Genomic DNA, 16,881 nt, shown 5'->3' on the forward strand with positions numbered 1-16,881 from the left:
GGTCTCTTTAAAGTGAAGATATAGCCTGCACTGTATGACATAAAACAGTTAACTCACTTTAAACTTTTATGACGACCACTAAATCAAGAAGTACAGGGAAAGGCCAGCAATAAGAACAAAATTGAAACTATTTTATTTTTTACATCAGCTCATATTGAATTATTTTGTTGTTCCAAACTGAATCTGAAAGCTTTTTCAAACAATATATCTTTTGGTTGGGTGTGGGGATATTGCTTTCAAACACTGGCTGGGCAGGTGGGGGAAACAGCTACTGTAATTGTAACAAATACATCCTGAAGGTTAAATATTTAATGAAATCAGTATCTATAATTCTCAGACATCCATGGGAACAAAAGGACTAGGGGCATGAATAAATTCTAACAGTGTGTAACTCCAAGTCTTTAGTGTATTTTTTAGGTATGAAATGCCAGATTCCATGACATTTCTGGCAGTAGATTTACTTAAGTTATTATTGATTTAGGTAAAGTTTAAAATAAAACCTTTGTTCTCAGCCCATAATCATTAACTGCCAGGGAGGGACTGGTCCAAGTATATGCTGAGAAGCACAACCAATTGGAATGAAACAATTTTCTAATTGTCATCAACAAAATGAATAATTTACCTGCAAATAAATGAGTTGAGCTATTTAAATATCTAACAAAAATATATGGCATTTTACTTAAATCATTTAAAAATCCCCTTTTGTGTATATAAGATTTTAAAACAATAAAACTGAAATTATTTGGAAATGACTTTAAAATATCTTAAATTAAGGTAAATTTCAATTTCCTGTTTTGTACACAAATGATTAGAGTTAAAATTGGATGGCAATTTGACTGTATTTATCAAAAGACTTTAAAATATGCATCAATTTCACTCAAAAATCTTACTTTGAGAAATAAATACTAAGAAAATAAATGGAAAAAGATGTGCATAAAAACGTGCCCATCAGAGTCGTGTTCACAGTAGCAAAAAACTGGAACCAATCCAGATGCACATGCTAATGAATTGGTTAAAGAAATTATGTTATCCTTCTATATGGATGATACAGCTAAGAACCACAATTAATATTACTGAGTGTTTACCATGTACCAGGAACTGTTCTAAGAAATACGCAAATTGACTTTTAAAATTCTCATAGCTTTACATTAATTCCCTCATTTGATCCTCAGAATTATTATTATTTTTATTTTACAGATGAGGAAACAAAGTTACAGAGGATAATTAACTTGCCTAATGTCATACCCATAAAAGAAAGTAAAAGTAGATAATGAATCCACGCTTGTGTTGTTAACCACTATACTCATAACCATTAAAAATAGTGAGTCATTTTTCTATAACTATTAGCATCAGAAAATAGTCACAACTTTTCCCATTCTGAAACAAAAATCAGTTCTCAGAAAAATTTATGTAGGTAATTTTATATAGAGTACATGTAATTTTATATGTATTTTAAAATTTATTATTAAAAATTCAATCTGAAATAAGCATGTATTTGATCTGAAATCAATGTTTGTTAAATTATCTATTACACATAATTTTGTATACACATACACCATCTACATATACACATTTATAGACAGAAGTATGTGACATAATGTGATAGATATTTTGAGTGATGGTAAAAATTAGTAAGGGTTCTATGTTTTCTATATGGATCTGTAGTCTTGATTTGCCAGAAGGTAAAACAATGCAGATTGCCAAGCTGAAAAGGAACCCTTTCCATGTTTCTTCCATAGTCTTTGCGACTATTTGGATAATATGCATTCACAGTAGAAAGAGATGCACTGAGATATTGGAAAATAATAGTAAGACTTTAAAGTTGACTATCTAGAACCCTTTTGAGTTGAAACTTGTCTTAGTTAATCCCTCACAGTCCAAAGTACTTTATGACCAGAATCTTGATTTAATAAGTGCACAGAGAATGGATCAATTTCTCAAAGATAGACACTAAATAGCAGAGCTTATAAGTTCATATGAATAAACCAGAAATCTAAATTTAGAATAAGGAAGAAAAGCTCAAGGAGAAATCATATATATGTGTATATGCTAATATATGTATGCACATATATTAATATATTGATGCATATATGTACTATCTATATTTATGTGTATAGCATATATAATCACTTTCCCATTTACAAGTATATGTGTGTGCCTGGGTGTGTGTGTGTGTGTGTGTGTGTGTGTGTATACATAAACCTCCATACATTTATTTTCTTTTGCTATAGTATGGCTACATGTGACATCAAGTTATAATTAGTTGGCTTCTGAGTGAGCTTTAGAGTAAGAAGTTCAGTTATTTGTGTAGCAAGAGCTGCTGGGCTAGACTGTAAAGAAACTACAGTTGACAAGTACTTCTGAATACATGCTTTTAAAAAATTTGCTCTTCTCATACTGATAAAATGGAAAAAAAGCAAACAGGAAGTAACGTCATAACACTTTCTACAAATATCATGACAATTAAAAAAAACTATCTTCCATTATTTACCCATGAAAAAATAAATCAATAGTGTAATCAAGGGCAAAGGTCAGAATCACAGGGTCCAGAAGTCTTACTTGCTATATCTCTTCCTTCAGAAGGTACTCAGGTAAGTAGCAGTCACAGAGAATAGCATAACAAAGAGATCAGTGGGTACATATTGAAACTCTGAATAATGGAAGCTCTGAATTATTTGGAACCATTTGTTTTCCCCCATGATGTGGCCTCCGTGGCATTCATATAAAGCCTGCATTTCATTTTCCAAACTTAGAGCATCATGGATCTCATTTTATTGACTCTAAGCCGTGAGCACTTCAGTTGGGCTATATTGGTCAGCTGTTGAGTGTTGCCTGAAGCAGTAATAAATGCTACAGCAGTGACTGTCTCATAGGCCACTATTCTGGTTATCTATTGCTGCGTGGCAAACTATCCCAAAACTTAGTGCTGAAAAATAGTAATTTTTATTATGTTCATGGATTCTGTGGGTCAGGAATTTGGCCAGATCCCGGCAGGTATGACTTGTGTCCCAGATTGCAGTTCCAAAAATAACTGGATTGTATCTTCCATCGCACATTCTCTTCTGCAAGGTGACCTTGCTATGTCCTCATGAAGATTTGGAGCCTAATTCTCATCACATGCATCTGAGCTGGCCTTATCAACTCAAAGGTGGAAGTGATACTGTGTACCTTTTGAAGCTAGGTCAATAAAGGCCATACCACTCCCATCTGGTTTTCATGGGGCATTTGTTTTGTGAACATTGTCTCTTGGAAGGCTTTCTCTCAAGACCCATTTGCTATGCTTTCGGAAGCCCAAACCATGTGAAGGAGCCTCATGCCAGAGCTCTGTTTGAGAGTCACAGTTCAACTCCTACCTGTTCTTCTTCTGTCTTCTACTCTGGTTAAAGAGAAATTTAGTTATTAGAGGAAATCTCTTCAGGCACGGCACCATTTGTTATGATGGGGGAGGTTTTGTAGTGTAATTCAGACAAGGAAAAGGAGAAATGCTCTTTTTATGAAATGAAGTCAGGGTTACTCTTTTGTCAGCAATGGGATCAGCATTATGTTAATAGGAGGCACCTAGATCAATAAGAAAGGTGGTGGAAGAGAAAATTAATCCTCAGAGAATGAGGTCTGTTTTAAAATTGTAGTTACTGTGAAATATACTCAACCACACCCCAAGGAAGACACCTTGGCCTTCCCACCATGCCAGGTCTTGTCCCTCACTTCTCTACTGGACAAACCTCATCTTCCTGCCTCCAGGAGATCCAATACACTGAATGGAGACACCAAACTTCATGGCATGAAAGCTGAAGGTAGTAGCAGAATCAAGAGGATGAAACATTTGTGAGAAGTAGGAAGGGCCTAAAGGAAACTGAGATGTGAGTATTTACATGGGAGGAGTTAGTAGAACTTAGGAAAGGGAGTACATGGAACAAAGAGGGAAAGTTATAGTAGAAAAAGTGATGGGAAGTGAGTAGAGTCTGACTTGGGAAAGCAGACAATGCACATGAGCAAGCACTTTTCAGGCCTAAGTCATGAGGCATTGTTCCAAGGAAAGTAGATAAACCAGGACAAAGGGCCAATTTCTCCACCAATCCTCACTTCCAACTTTTTACAGCATTGGGAATATAAAGTTCTGAAATAAACAAACAATAAATGCAACAGCTTTACCTCCTTCAAGTTTCTTTAGTAGGGAATGTTAAGTGAACCAGTATCTGAAGTAGGTTCAAACTCCTCCCCAACAGACATGGAGACTTCACTAGCACCGTACTATTGACTAGTATAGAAAATTCATCACCAATGACAATCTACCTTGCAGAAGCAGCTAGGTGGGTTACAGTTGTGACTGCCCTGGTCCCAGAGTATAAATGTAACCAAATATTACCTATGTTAGAATTTTTTCAAGGCATCATGACAAAATTGAAGGCTAAGACTGTCATTATAACTACTTAGCTTTGTAGACAAAAACACACAGGCATTGAAAACTGGGTGGAAGAGCACTGATAAAATGTTTCTAATTAACCTTTTTTTCCCCCTATATCCTATTACCAACCAAATGAATGGGAGCCACTCTGTCTCTTTTAGTCAACTCTGTATTTCTGATTTCATCTACAGGTTGATTGTATAGGTTACTCTGATATGCTTTTTATGTTCAAATTTCATATTGTTTTGTCAAGGAAGGGGTAGTGGAATTTCAAATTCACATTTTCAAATCAACTCTGTATGTGTGCAGGTAGGGAAGGAGTTAATTATGTAATTGTGTGGATAGTATGAATAAGGAAAAGGGAAACAGATCAAGCAGGTGATGGAGGCAGGTCAGACAATAGACTGGATCAGGTGTTCAATCTGAAATCTTATACAAAAACCAAGTAGCAAGGCAAGGAGCTGGTCAGAAGCCTGAGAGAAAAACAAAAACAAATAGGACTCAAAGACAGAGAGAAATACATATGGCAATGCAATCACATATAGAGGAACAAGTAGAAAGGATACAGCCATAGCAGGTCAGAGGTCCCAGCAACAAGGAAGCACCATTGGTTATGCCTCCTGGGAGACCCAAGCTGACCTCCATGGATACCTGAGAATACCCCCTGAAACACTGAGTGAACATAGCTGACAAGTGTCAGAAGTATCTAATTTTTCGGATCTTTCATTGTTATTTTCCACCTACTCTGTTAAAAGGAAAACCAAGGTTCACAATGGGTATTTAAAAATAAATTGTGATGAATAGGATTTGGTTTCTAATGCACACTCAGACCATAAAGGGATGCAGCAAGTAATCTACGTGACTTGGTGAATGGCAAATGGATTCCGAATCTCAGCCCTAAATTGCTTCAAGGCCTAGGGCCAGTGGGATAGCACTAATTTGCAAATGTTCTGTAATGTATTAAAATATATACCATTATGTTTTAGAAAAAGACATCTAAGGCTTTATTTAGTCATAAATACTGGTATGGGATTCACAAAATGATTTTTTGATTTACTTTCTATGTCCTCATGATTTCTAAAAGGTCATTTATCTTAACAATGCATTTTCATCTTTTGTTTTTTAAAATAAGGTCTATAAGTGAAACTTGAGCTGAACTTTAAAGTTACAAGAAGTAGTGATATCTTTTATGATCCCAATAACTTATTTGCCATAATAAAGCCATTACTAATCATACTAAGTATTCTCTTCTTTATAATATAGATTTTTCTTCAGTGGAACCATACCTCATAAGTTTATTTCATAAATCCTATGTTGAATTGTTTATTTTTATTATTCATTGTATTATTTTTTATAAATAATTCATGTGTTTACTCCTTTTTATTTTGAACATGCTTCCATTTTGTCTGAATTTTTAATTACAATGTAAAAATCCAGTATTGAATTTTTACAAGCTATCTTAAAGTGATGAGTACAGTTTATTTTCTGTAGTGATTGAAAATATAAATTCTTATGCCTGGGTTAAACTCTATGTTGTATAAATTACTGGCTATGAGACTTCAGGCAAGTTATTCACTCTGAGTCATAATTTCTTAATCTGTAAACTGAGAATAATAATCATACCAAAAAAAGGTTGTGGTGGGAGAGAAGTGGATGTACAAAGTTTGGAGTTGTTAAAGAGAAGGTGGAAGTAGAAAGTATAATGCTTGGGTGAAAGGAGTACAGTAACATTAACACAGATAGGAGAGGATTTAGGGAAATATATTCCATCCTAAATACGCAATCCACAGGGCAACATGAAACCCTCTGAGAGCTTAAGCAAGAATATGACAAGATCAGTTTTAAATTTGAGACGACTAAATGTAACAACATAACGGAAGCCATCTTATCCTCAGATTACAGAACACGACATAGGATAGTATAATAACATAAGGATCTAAGTAGAAGATGATGCAAAGCATAATAAGGCAATGGTGAAGGGAATAAGCAAGCCAATGGTTAAGAAGGAACAGAAATAGAACTTGAGACTTAAAGATAAGGGTGATGAGAGAAAATGGACAGTTGAGAATCATTTTAATGAAGCCAGTTTGGGTAATTGGTTAGGTAATAATGATGTCAGGAAGACTTGTAACATAGAAGTATAATTAAGGTCTTTGGAGTCAGAAAACATGGGCATAACATGTTACAGTACAATTTAAAAGACTATTTCCTCAGGCAAGTTCCTAGGAGTAGATGTCATTAAAGAGAAAGTCTATAGAAGAAACAACACATTGCTACAAACATGGTAGTTAATGAAAAATCTTAATATACCTTTTCATTAAATTTGAAAAGAGATGCATGCTAATATTTAAAGGAATAAGAAAAAAGAAATACCATGTTTTGGGGAAAAAAAGAGCAGTTTGATTCTCGGTATTTTAAATTTGAATAATTTGTCTAAAAGCCATGCAGACATGATGAGTGAATTGGAAAATAAATGACAAGAAACTCAGAAAAAATGATGTCCTGAAGTTATATTCATTTGGGAGTCATAAAAGCTTCGAAGTAAGATGGAATCATTGGTTTGCATTTATTCAAAAATAGCTTGAAGAAAAACGTGATCTCAAGAATCTTAAAATAAAGTTGAATCATTACCTTAGAACTAATTAAGCCAATATATAAATAATCTAATCAGGACAATGCAAAAAATTACCCTCAACAGTTTTTATGTCTCCCAGGTCTTCCTAAAGAAGAAAAGAGGTGGTAGATGGTGAACAACTGGAATTACAGAGAAAGGAGACTGGGGCACTAAGAAGCTCCTAATTATTATCCAGGGAAGATACATCTTTGTTCAACTATTTCACTTGTGTCAGGCAGGCGTATCTCTATTGTAGTGATAAATGTAACAGATTATACTTAGCTGGTGGCGTTAAACATTAACATGAAAACTAATCCTTCTATTCTTTATGTCGGCTCACTGAGGAACCTGCCAATTAAATTTTCATCTGCCATCTATGTTATCTACAGGGAGAGAATTCACTGGCTAGAGAAGTCTAGCATCCACCCCTCCTTTGGAATTTATAATTCTCATGTAAAATTAATATATTGATATTCTAGTCTTTGCATTTTAGTCTCTGTGAGACAAGTTAGTAAGTCTTCCCTTCAGCAAAGAAAGATCCTCACTGGAGTGATGACAAATCAGGTTTTTTAGCCTTCAAACTGCATGCCCTGAGGTTGAACTATGGTAAATCCACCTAGGAACTGCTACCCTGTGGGTTTTTCTTTAGAAGCCAGCCAACAGTCTTAACCAGGCATCAGCAGAACGTGATCCACATCTTCTACAATTAATCTTTTACAGGGTTCTTACGAGATTTTCAAGATTTTAAGAGCTTGATGAGATATGTTAATTCCTATGCAAATGACTGTATAGGTTAGTTCAAACATCTGGTGTTTGCATCTGTAATTCTATTAGTGGTAGCACTATTTAGCTCATACTGGAAGAAAACTGTTATTTATCGTTATTGATATCACAGAATGATTGACAAATATTTTACAGCCCAGGTATAAACACAAACCAGCAGATCAAATATCCCTAAGTAAAGATGTGCAGTATATGAGCAACCATAGACATGAATTCAGAATGACACACACTGAAAATATCACATAGTGTTTAAGCATATTATCATTATGACCATACTACTAATTTATGTATTTTCATTACAGTTTTACCATTGCTTACACTTTTATATCCTTGGATAAAATTTGGAAATTCAATAATAAAAATGGAGGTGCAAAATATATTGATAATTTGATGAATACATTTGTAAATTTAAGATATTCACAAATAATGTTTCCTCTAAGAAACAGATTCAGAACCTCTAAAAGATCTTAGAGTAGGGAGATCTCTAAGTTTCCTGCAGAAGGAGAAGAGCTTGAAATGGTCTTCTCCTTCTACAGGAAATTAGGAGGGAGGGGAAGTGAATAGAGTTTTAAGAACAAGAATGTGTTCAAAAGAGGCCAAATAAGATGAGAATTTAAGTACAAAAGTGCAGCAACTTAGAAGCTTTATGTCACTGCTGATTTTAATTATGGTGATGTTGCTGTAAATGTATTCAGAAAGTGGGCATAACTAACAAACATTGGGGGAAAAAGCATGGCTTTTGCTCTCAAGGGGTTCCAATCACCTGGGACCAATTCTCCTCTCTTTATGACAATTATCAAAGCTGGTATGTGGTTAGTCATATCTAATAAAATAATCAGTGCCTTTAGAAATAGGAGAAACTTATGTCCAGTTTATTTATTAAAAAAATAAGTAAAAAGATAAGTAAAAAAGAAATTGGATGAAAACAGCTTGGAGAAAAATAGTACAATATATTTGGAAACCCTTACCTCATGTAGACAAAACTGTGTTTACTGCTATGGAGGAGGATTAAAATAAAACATTTGGCGAAGTTTCTTATCTTTTGCTAAGAATAAGTATGGACTGGCAAAAGTCCACTATTCTCCCAATAGATTCAGAGCTCGCAAAATGTTTTAGTGTTCATTTAGAAATGCTTTTCATTATATGAATATAATACGAGTCTGATGAAGACTGTCCTAAGATTTAAAAAAAAATGTTAGCAGTTGTGTCAAGAATGAAAATATTATGTTTTTAAAGCAGAAAATGACCTTAAATCAGTTCATGACTCTTTCCACTAGAAATGTTTCTGTATGGGCAGTACAACTCTATGCTTTTATATCCTAGAATTTAATACTTATTTTAAGCTTGTTACATTTTGTCTCTCCTATCACATTTATATAATTTTGTTCTTATTTGATTATTTATTCTGAAACCTATATTAATTAGAACCATCTGATAATGAACCAAGTGGGTTAGAGTTTTATAACTCTGTGTCGTTCTATGTATATGGATTTGCTTAGACATATTCAGCATTTCTCTATCGTTAACATACAAATATTTTGTGTTTATCTTTAAAATGGGATATATTATAAATTACCTGGATATTTAAAAAGAGAATCAGACCTACGATAAATGGCTGATACCAGGATTGGGGTAGGGAAAATACAAAATGAGCCAATAGTATTTAGTATTTCCAGATAGTAAGAAGAGGTAAGTAGTACTAAAAAAAAAAAGATGGGTCATGTCAAGGGTCAAAGGAACCACTCTGAAAGAACTCCCAATGGCCAAAACTAGAACAATCTGAGCAACAAAATAAACAGCATGTTGTTGATTTATAGTCCAAAGTATAAAATAAATATTTGTGTGCCTACAATGACATAAATAATTCAACCAATTAATCAATGGGGAAGAATAGATAAATCTTTCTTCAAGAAGAACTCAAAGTAACATATAGAGAAACCCCCTCCTCCTGAGGTTTAATATAATTTTTCCCCTTGAATATAGGCTAGACTTAATTACTCACTTTGAAAGAACAGAGTGTGAAAAGGGAAAAATAGTGACTTTAGAAGAGAAACCTGGCAAACACTGTCTTAACTAAGTGATCAAGGTTAGCATCACCAGTAATAAGTTATATTGATATCATGTTCTTCTAATACATGTGATGAGAAGGGCTCATCATTTCTGTGGTAATTTTTCTCCAAAATCCATAACCCCAGTACATTAAGAATGCAGACGTCAGTTGAAGAACATTCTACAAAATATCTATTCAGTACTCAAACTTGCAAAGTCATAAAAAACAGGAAAAGACTGAGAAACTGCAATAGAACCAAAGAGACTGAGATACTAAATGCAATGCGGCATCCTATATTGGACATTGGAACAGAAAAAAAAAAAGGCATTAGAGGATAAATTGGTGGAAAAATTGTAGACATCTGCACAAAGTCAGTAGTTAATGATGTACAAATGCTAATTTCTTAATTTTGTTGCGTATGCTGTAGATATGTAAGATGTTAATATACGAGGAGATTGAGTGAAGGGTATATGGAAATTCTCTCCATTATCTTTGCCACTTTTCTCTTAGTCTGAAAATTTTCCAAAGAGAAAACAAAAAATATAGAACCAGAAATTGAACCCATATCCATTGGCTTCTGCTCCTATATTCTGTCAAACCAAGTTGAATTTATTAAAATATATAACATGAAAAAACATATTAAAAATACATGCCTATTTTCAGCTTGACTCTGAGTTTATAAAGCAACTTCAGAAGCGCTGTTCTTAATTGGCGTAAATGGTCCCGGGTGTAACAAAACACACTCTTTGGTTACAACCTAAATCTCCTAACATTTTCATACCAAATTTAAGCTTTTCGCAAACACTACTGAATAACAGTGAAAGGATATCTGCAGAAAATCTTTGAAAAATTCTATTTCAGTGCCCCTTTTCCATTTTATATCACACATTTTGAATGATGATAGCTTATTTTTTATGTGATGAAAACACTTTATTTACATTGCCTAAATAATAATGCCATAACCTTATAAATAAATGAAGTTTAGATACTCATTTGGCAGATACTGGAATTGGCTTATCCAGAGGACATGATCTGGTAGTAACTGAGGGCATGAGTAGAATATTTGGCTTTCAGTTGTAGCCGATAGACAACACCTGGCTATGCTGATTAAGTCACTAGTAACATATTTTTGAAGCACAGAGACTTAGTAAAATGATAGAGTGTCCTATTAATCAGTGAAAGATACACAAGTTGAACAATATACACTACAAGGAGACTGCAGAGTCACTATAAAAGGACCCAAACCATAATTAATATTGTGTATTAATTAATTCAAACTCTTATAAACATTACTTGATACTATGGAAATTTGAAGGTATCAGTCACATTGTTTTTAATTACTTAAAAATTTTCAGAAAAGAGCTGAAACAATTTCAGATATAGCAATTTTAGGGCTATTTATCATACTGACAGAAGTTAAACAGTGTTTCTACCCAACATTTTTTATGAAAGGAAAGGACACAAAAAGCCTATTATCTTTATGTATAAAAGTATTTTTTCTTTGTTTCTAAACTTAGGATGAGCATCAAGAAGTTAGGTTATATAAACCTATTAAGTGGCTAATGTTTTTTTGGTACACATCATTATCTTTTGCTATAAGATTCACAGCTGTTATTTCAATCTGCATTCAGCAATAATCTCAGACCATTTTTCAGATGGGAAAATGAAGCCACTGGATAAAGATACTATCTAGATATGTGATCTAGAAATGTAAAGAAATGATGCAAATTTTCACATTAATTAAACAAAAGTAGGTATAGTAATTGCCTTTGCATATTACTAAAAATAAAAATATTGAACAACTTTTAATGAAAAAACAAAAACACTATTTTTTTTTTATGTTAGAGCTTTGTCAGTATTTGTCTGGGATACCTGACATTTAGGCTTTTCTATCAGTTTCCTCCACACATTCTTTAATTCTGTCTCTGACATCCTATTAAACTGGTCCAGCTTTACCTTTATCCTAACACTCTTAGCTCCATAAACTATATCTTACCATAAATATTTTTAAAAGCTATTGTTGTTTGCATAGCTGGCTTAGATATCCAACAATTAATGGGCATCCTAGAATACAAAACAAGATCTTTTGACTTATCTTCAAATCTCTAGGCAAAATAGTACCTAAATGGTTTAGGACAGATGGTTGTTTTATTTCTCAAATAATCTTCATTTTCACATTTTTGATTATTTAACACATATTATGAACTGCCAAGAATAGTCATCTTTCATGACCGAAACAAATTCTAGTATAACATAATTAAAAATATAAGAACCATTCTGGACTGTCTCAGTAGTATTTGAAAGCAGCTATTTTCCATTATTTCCATTGTTGTTAATTACAATTTTGAATCAAAAATTTTTAACTTTGAGTTTTTAGTCATGAGAAATCTGTTTGCATAGTTCAAGTTATTCACACTCCAAGTTACTATACCCAAAGATATCCATAGTTCAAGTTACTAAGATAACTGAATTAGGGCATGGGAATTAGTTCAATAATCACCAAAAGGCAAAACTAAGTATCCTGGTTTCTACTATGTAATTTGAGCATATAAAAATCCATAAGGAGCTAAGAAGTCAAATTTTTATGGGCCTAGGTATTCAATTTCCTGTAGATACTTTTTAACCAATATTCAGAATTTAAAATCCCCTCTTCCCCCTTCATAAGTATTCAATTAGTTCTCATTTCAAAGCATTTTGGGTGTCAATAATGATTTTAGAAGGTAGTTGATGTCTTCAATTAGGGAGCCCTATTAGAACCAGTTATATTTGGTCTTTATGTAAAATGGATAAAACTCTTTTGTCAGTGTTTCTGGATGAATATTTCTGAGAGCCTTCTAAATATAAAGCAGCACTTGTGTGCTCCATTGGTAAATACAGTGGTTAAAGTGCAAACCATATGCTTAAAGACTTTACAATATAATAAAGAGGATTAATGAGATATGCATAACTATAAGTGTATTAAGTGGTGCAAAATAAGCAATATTTTTGAAAAATGCTATACAGTTTCAAAGAAAGAAATTGCATGTGGTTGTGTGTGGGAATAGAAACAGATTAAATGAAGATAATCTTTAGAATTAGATTTTGTAAGGTGGATACAAATTTTACAAAAAGTGGTTAGAAGAGCATTTTAGGCAAACAGAAAAGAAAGGGTAAAGACTTGTGACAGGAGTATATAAGCTGTGTTGGGTGGGGAACTACAGGTAGGTGTGAGGAAGCTATTGTGGTTGTATACGTTGAAAATAATCTAAGCCTTGACAAGACAAGTGCAAGTTGAAGAGAATAAGAGGATACAGACGGCACAGATATTCCAAAAGGATATTTCTAACTTCAAGAAAAAATATAGGAGAGGAAATACACTTTGTTCAAATTCTGTTAGCAGAATAGTACTTAAAATCACATCGCTGTCAATATATACTTATGACTTCCAAGTCCATAACTTCAATCTAGACATTTTTCTTGGTCTTAGAAACAATTAGACATTTTCACCTGAATATTTCACAGATACTTCAAACTAAATATGATCAAAGCTTAACTCCCCACCCTCTCTCTATACCTCAATTCTACTTCTCTGTTTACTTTTTGGGTTAATAACTTTAATGTCTATCCAGTTTTTGAAGCCAAAACCCTGGATATAATCTTTTGTTTACCTGCATTGACATCCAATCATTCTCCAGTTTCTAGAAAAATGTAGAACAGCCTGCTAAACCGCTGTCAGCCCTGTACCCACTACTCCATTGCTTCTATTATTGACTTAGTTCAGGTTTCACCATTCCTCACCTGAACTGTAGAAGCAGCTTTCTGACTGTTCTCTCTACCTCCAGCCTCACATTTCTCCAATCAATTCTCCCCCTGCCCTGGAAGATTTGTAAACTCGAATTGTATCAAGAATCTTGCTCGTTAAAGATCCACTGATAACTCCTCATTGCCTTTAAGGTAAGTAAAAACTTTAAGCATGTCACTTAAGATTCTTCCTGATATGATCTTTTTTCTCACCATTTACGTGTATACACATTGGACTTTACCCATCCAAAAGAAATTGTGGTTCACAAAATGCCAAACATTTTGGTAAAACTGAAGTGGCAGACAGCATATCAGTGGTTGCCAGAAACCAGGGATGGGGAAAAGATCGGTAACAAAGGTGCATGAGGACACTTTTTGAGGTGACAGCTATGTTTATTCATGCTTTTGTCAGTGGTTACATGCCTGTACATTTGTAAAACACATCAAATTGTATACTCAATGTTGCTGAATTTTACTGTATTTATTTATACTTCCAGAAAACTGATAATAAAGTGTCAACACAATGTATAACTGAAACTCAAAAATGAGTATAAGGAAAGTAATCTATATTAAAATAATATGCATTGCTACATGTAAATTCTCAGGCATATTTCTATCAGAAGACATGAATGCCTCTAAGAATATTCAAAATTGCCCCTGGGGGGCACTAACTCCCACTCTGAGATATACTGTTATAAATCATTACTACTTTGCAGTAAAATGAATTTGAGAAACATAAGGCTGCATTTTTGTTTGTTTGTTTTTTAAACATCTTTATTGGAGGATAATTGCTTTACAATGGTTATTTTCTGCTTTATAACAAAGTGAATCAGTTATACATATACATATATCCCCATATCTCCTCCCTCTTGCATCTCCCTCCTTCCCACCCTCCCTATCCCACCCCTCTAGGTGGTCACAAAGCACCGAGCTGATCTCCCTGTGCTATGCGGCTTCTTCCCACTAGCTATACATTTTACATTTGATAGTGTATATATATATGCATGCCACTCTCTCACTTCGTCCCAGCTTACTCTTCCCACTCCCAGGGTCCTCAAGTCCATTCTCTACGTCTGTGTCTTTATTCCTGTTCTGCCCCTAGGTTCTTCAGATCCATTTTTTTTTTAAAGATTCCATATACATGTGTTAGCATATAGTATTTTTCTCTTTCTGATTTACATCACTCTGTATGACAGTCTCTAGGTCCATCCACCTCACTACAAATAACTCAATTTCATTTCTTTTTACGGCTGAGTAATATTCCATTGTATATATGTGCCACATCTTCTTTATCCATTCATCTGTCGATGGACACCTAGGTTGTTTCCATGTCCTGACTATTGTAAATAGAGCTGAAATGAACATTGTGGTACATGACTCTTTTTTTTTTTTAACACTCTACTTATGACTATAGTTTTATTAGAGCAAAAAGATACAAATTAGAACCAGACAAAGGAAGATACAGATAGAGAAAGATCTGGACGTCCCATATGTGAAGTTTCTTGTCTTCTCTCTGTGGAGTCCAGATCCATTACCTCCTCCTGGCTACAATGTGTAACATTAACTCTGCCCCTCCCCCCCAAAAATTGCCAACTGGGTAGCTCATCTGAGCTTCAGTGTCTAGAATTTTTATGGAGGCTTTATTACATAAACATGATTAGTTAAATTGTTGCCCATATGGTTGAACTTAATTTCCAGCTTCCCTCCCCAGAGGTTGGGTTGGTATCACTTTACCCAAAGCTCTAACCCTTCAATGGTTTGTCTTTTGGGCATGACTAGACCCAATCTGGAATCATCTCATTAGCATAAAGTATCAGATATGGTCCATGGGGCCCACCATGCATAACCAATCACTCCTATCACTAAGGAAATTTCAAGGGTTTAAATGTTACTTCCCAGGAACTGGGACAAAGGTCATATCTCTCTTTAGGTAAAGCCAAATTCCTTACTATACATATGCCCTTCTGTAAGTTTTGACTCCAGGGCACTGCCTGGTAAACTTCCTGCATGCTAATCACTGTCTCAGTCAGCTTCCCAAGGAACTCTGGACACTTTGTTACTAAGAAAATTAATTTGAGAAGGCCAGAAAGAGAGTTCCAAGGTAGTTCTTTGAATAGTAAGCAATGTTCTATGAATTACTAACCTGTTGCTGCGCTCAGTGATGGGAAGATTTAAGGAGAGGAGATGAAGAATAGACACTTCGGGGCAGCAAGGAGGCCCCCATAGAGAATCTTAATGAATCTGGAAATCCAAACTCAGAGATGTTTTATAGAAAGAAACTGCAGAGTTTGAAATAATAAGGTAACACACATATCTGCATGTGTATTATACTTTATAAATATATTTAAAATACTTGACCCCAGAGTAGAAATAAAATATGACTTATGAATAATAATTTATTTGTCCGCTGTCATCCTCCTGAAATTTCTGCTCCTCAAATTTCTAATCCAATTGTCAAACCCTAAGCACTCCCTGCTTCCCCATTCCTGATTTTTGTTACAAATTTGATAAGGGTCCCAAAGTTCTTCCATTCATTAGACTTTGAAGGCATCGATTATGGGGATGACCTCAGCGTTTAACACTGAGTACATTCCTGCCATTCTGGGAAGAGGAGGTTTCTGAAGAACAGAGGAACACTCCAAGTTTGTCCATTAGAATGGAGAGACAGGTGACACCAACTTGCAGAAGGTGCTTTATCTTCATTTCATTTTGCAGACATACTACTTTATTCTTGTTTCCATTGTCAAAATTCAGTAGCATATAGCTGTTCAGATTTTCAGGTGAGAAACCTAAACGTTTCCAGGTCACGCAATCTCCCAAATTTTGTCATCTTAGATCCTTGTTTCCTCTTTCCCATATCAAAGCAATTAAACTATCTGAAAACTATGCCTCAGTTACATGATTTAATTTCCCCATCCTTCAAAAACAGTTCATATAGCCATTTTTCTCTTGCAAGAGTGTCCTAAATGGCTTTTCAATACTCAGTTTCTCTCCCTTTATGTGGCAACGAGACTGACTTTTTAGGTGGAACCAAAACTTATGATTTCTTTGCTTAAAACTTCTTAGTCATTTTCTATTCCTGCTGAGATAAAATTGGAACTCTCTGTCAAAGTTCTAAGGCCCTTCATTATTTAGCCTCTTCCATCCCTTTCCAGCTCCCTCACTGGTCCATGGACCGGCACCATCAGCATCATCTGGAAACTTCTAAATGCAAATGTTCAGGCCCCACACCACACCTGCTGAATCAGA

Source organism: Monodon monoceros, unplaced genomic scaffold (genome assembly GCF_005190385.1).
Source record: "Monodon monoceros isolate NGI ecotype Baffin Bay Population unplaced genomic scaffold, NGI_Narwhal_1 Super_Scaffold_4, whole genome shotgun sequence".
NCBI classification, from domain to species: domain Eukaryota; kingdom Metazoa; phylum Chordata; class Mammalia; order Artiodactyla; family Monodontidae; genus Monodon; species Monodon monoceros.